Source organism: Penaeus chinensis, chromosome 18, assembly GCF_019202785.1.
Source record: "Penaeus chinensis breed Huanghai No. 1 chromosome 18, ASM1920278v2, whole genome shotgun sequence".
NCBI classification, from domain to species: domain Eukaryota; kingdom Metazoa; phylum Arthropoda; class Malacostraca; order Decapoda; family Penaeidae; genus Penaeus; species Penaeus chinensis.
In genome coordinates, this window is record NC_061836.1 from 18,026,508 (window position 1) to 18,031,507 (window position 5,000).

At 32.7% G+C, this 5,000-nt stretch overlaps 1 protein-coding gene across 1 annotated transcript in view; it reads right to left on the minus strand.

Moving 5' to 3' along the window:
* The window catches only part of LOC125034628 (glutamate receptor-like), a 34,079-nt gene that overhangs the window by 27,872 nt on the left and 1,207 nt on the right, over positions 1-5,000 (minus strand). The window lies entirely within an intron of this gene.

Below are 5,000 nucleotides of genomic sequence, written 5' to 3' on the forward strand. Positions count from 1 at the left end.
TTCTAGGAATTTTACCTCGATGAAAATAAAAGTTGCTCGTACGGTATTCCAATGACAAACACATAATCTAGCATCTGAATTTTTTAATGGGGGAGCACCGTATACAAGTGGCTCTAAACAAATATAAAGAAACATAGTAAGAAGAGTATACTTATGAAGGAACTTGTTTTTCTGGGCTGTTATATTTTTTTAAAGTTTGGAAATGTTATCTCAGGATTTTATTGTTTTATACACTGATGGAAGTCTGCGCTCTCCGAATGCTTGCTACTGCTGATGAGGATGACAACAATAATAGTAATAGAAATAACAATAATAATAATAATAATAATAATGATAGTTATAATAATAATGATAATAATAATAATAATAATAATAATAATAATAATAATAATAATAATAATAATAATAATAATAATAATAAATGAAGGAATTAATAAAAAATAGTAATTATTTGTATTATTATTACTATTATTGTTATTATTATCATTGCAATTATCACTATTGTTATTATTATTGCAATTATCATTATTATTATCATTATAATTGTAATTATTATTTTCATTTCGTAGTAATAGCAATAATAATGGAATAATAATGTTGATAATAATAATGACAATAATAATGATGATAATAATGATACTCATTATTAACATTATTATTAGTAGTAGTAATCATGATCATTATTATTTTTATCATTATCATAACGTGACAATAACAGTGATGAAAATAATTTTGATGATGATGATGATGATGATGAGTAATGATAATAATGTTATTGGTAATAATGGCAGCGCGATAATGATAGCACGATAATCACATGTTAATCGTAGGAAGATTGGTGCAACTTGTTCTGCTCTTCAGGTTGAGCCAAATAAGTCAGTGGGGAGAAAATTGCATCCGTCGCTTTTGCCTAAACGTGATTTGCGTAAATGGCGGGCGAGGGGACGCCGCTCCCTTTTAGATACCTAAGCGAATTTCGGGAAATATGGCTTAAAATAGCATGACGCCAACGAGAGGAATGGAATTACACTCCGGCAGGAGTTTTAATGCACGACGTTTTAGGACGGCAATGGCCCGCTGAGAGGCCGTTGGAAGGAAGCGATATTGACGGAATTTAAAGCAAAATTTGCCTTTTTTCGGCAGCGTGGGGGGGGGGTGGGGGGTGGGGGGTGAGGGACAACTGTGAAGCAGCATTCGATTACGAGCGACAATGCACACAAAGGCCGAGGTGTGAGCGCAACGTTCAGCACTGCATGCATATTTGTGTGCGAAAAGACTGTAGAGAAGTGATGATATATGAAATGAATATGAGGATAAGTATTACAGAATAACTAAATTTTCCGTTTGCAATGCAGTCCTTCCAAAACAGTATGTATCTTCAACTATAGTGTATTGCAAGTCAAAATACATCTATGAAAGAGAAGATAGGAAGTCTTCAGCTATTTACGTAGTAAAAACAATAGCTGAATTCTTAAACTTATCAAGAGTCTCTGACGGCAATCTATTCCAAAGCGTACACAGCTTTTAAAAGAAGTATAGATGAAATTAAATGTCAATGAACTGAATTACAGGTTGATAAAAATCAGATTAAAATTTATGGAGGGAATGTAAATTATCGCTTACAATCTAAAGTATAAGACTGACAAATCCCCAATATTATTTCTGCGATGCCCAGTGGCCAAATCAAAGTGAGACAGGAGAAATCTAATGGAATTAAAGGAACGATCAACTATTCTTAACCACACAGGAGAACAATACTCAACATGAGGCAGAATAAAAGAAAAGAAGCATCTATGAGTAATGTTGTTATGTTCATAAATCCTCTTGCACTTGTGAATGATGCCTAACTTAGACGAAACTGCCCGGCCATATTCTGAAATGCAACTCAGATGTAAGTTTTAAACAGCTTCAGATTCTCCAAGGAAGTGATTAAGACTCCATTAATCAGGAGGCTTGGATGCTGAGGCAACTGCGTTTTAAGGGGACCATCCCTCAAAATAGCCTAAAAGGCTGCTGCCACACTAACAGGCGGGGGAAATAAAACAGAGGAAACGCGGTTCCAAGGAAGACTTTCCCGAGGACAGACATAATGCTCAAGCATAAGGTGGTGTCTGAACCTATTATGACCAGAACTCCTCAAGGGTCGCCTGCAGATATATATATATATATATATATATATATATATATATATATATATATATATATATATATGCAAATATATAAATTATTGTAGATGATATTGCATCTACTATTTGTACTGGTGTTTTATCCCTTTGAGGAGTGGTTGTTGTGGGTGTGAGTGCTCACAGGTAAGGCTAGGTGATGAAGTTGAAGTGGAGATCAACGGGTTAGCCGGTAGGGTCCCTAGTCGGCTAAGGACTGAGCAATCTTTGTGTTGCTGATGCTGTTGTCGTGTTCTGCTGAAGGATCGGGATAAGGATAAGTCCGACATGTGAAGCTGAGCCTCGCTCGGGCTATGCCCATGAGGGGACCCTGGCCTGTGTCGACTAATGCCGGCTCGCTAACGTGTGGCAGCTGGTGCTGACTCGGCTGAGCTTAGTTCTTGCCCACCGTGGTGCCCAGACACAGCAATAACTTTCAGGCGACAATTGCAGGATCGGGGAATTCTGCGGCTGTGAGCTGGCAGGGGAGGCTTATGCATAGCTGCTCCCTTTTTCGCACTAGGCTAGTCAGCAGTAGCAGCTGCAATCGAGAAGGCATGAAAGCACTTAACACTATCTAGGCTACTACATCATCGCTTCACATCACTCTGAGCATGAAGCACACACATACACACACACACACACACACACACACACACACACACACACACACACACACACACACACACACATATATATATATATATATATATATATATATATATATATATATGTATGTATGTTAAATACACATATATACGAAGTTTATATATATATTTACACATATGAAAATATATATATATATATATATATATATATATATATATATATACACACACACACACACACACACACACACACACACACACACACACACATATATATATATATATATATATATATATATATATATATATATGTATATACACATATATGAACTTTATATATATATTTACACATATGAATGTCTATATATATATATATATATATATATATATATATATATATATATATATATATATTTTTTTTTTTTTTTTTTTTTTTTTTTTTTATATGTTTATATTTATTAATATATATATATATTTTTTTATTTATACATATATATGTATACATATGTATATATGAACACACACACACACACACACACACATATATATATAAATATATATATATATATATATTTATATATATATATATATATATATATATATATATATATATATATATATATATATATATATATATATGTGTGTGTGTGTATGTGTGTGCGTGTGTTAGTATGTGTGTGAGCGCGCGAGTGTGTGTTTGTAAATACATTATATATATACATGTGTGTGTACGTGCGTCTGTGCGCGCGCACACACACACACACACACACACACACATATATATTTATATATATATGTGTGTGTGTTTGTGTGTTCATATATACATATGTATACATATATATGTATAAATACATATATATACATATATATATACATATTTATACATATATATACATATATGCATATATACATAAACATATATATACATATATATATATATATATATATATAAATATTATATATATATATATATATATATATATATATATATATATATATATATATATATGTGTGTGTGTGTGTGTGTGTGTGTGTGTGTGTGTGTGTGTGTGTATGTGTGTGTGTGTGTGTGTATACGCACACAAACACATACTTCCATGTACAGGATAATGACGTTTCTAAAACTAGCGAATCCCATTACTCTTTCTACCAGCACACACAAAGAAAATAACTTCTCCCTTTGTAACGTTAGCCAAATAGTACATAACATTAGCGAGCATTATCTTGTGACCAGAAAGAAAGAATACATTCTGCGCTGCCCAAACAGACGGCGTTGGTGGATGTTGTTGTTCGGGTAGACAGTATTAATGCATATTGCTTTTATGAACATGCGCATATAAATATAGAAAATCTGGAAGGAAGAGATTCGTATATATGTGAATATGTACACACACACACACATACACATATACATATATGTGTATATGTGTATATATGTATATATATATATATATATATATATATATATATATATATATATAAACACACACACACATACATGTGTATAAGTGTATATATGTATGTGTATATATATATATATATATATATATATATATATATATATATATATATATATATATATATATATATGAGAGAGAGAAAAACAAAGAGAGAGACAGTGAGACGGGAATTTCGCATTTTACTGTTAAAACGGGCAATCGTTCAAATGTCTGCACTGCGCTCACACCTCGGCCTTTGTGTGCATTGTCGCTCGTAATCGAATGCTGCTTCACAGTTGTCCCTCACCCCCCCCCCCCCCTCCCGCCGAAAAAGACAAAATTTACTGTAGATTCCGTCAATATCGCTTCCTCCCAACGGCCTCTCAGCGGGCCATTGCCGTCCTAAAAGGTCGTGCATTAAAACTTCTGCCGGAGTGTAATTTCAGTCCTCTCGTTGGCGTCATGCTATTTTAAGCCATATTTCCCGAAATTCGCTTAGATGTCTTAAAGGGAACGGCGTACCCTCGCCAGCTATTTACGCAAATCACGTTTAGGCAAAAGTGACGGATGTAATTATAATTATCATTATTAAGATTATTAACATTATTATGGTTATCACTATTATTTTCATTTTCATTATTTGTATTCTTATTACTAGCATTAATATTATAAGCACTATCATTTATATCATTATTAATATATTTCTATTTTTACCCTTATTATTATCATTATCATTATTGTATGTCTATTATTATTAATAATACTATCATTATCATTATTAGAATTATGTA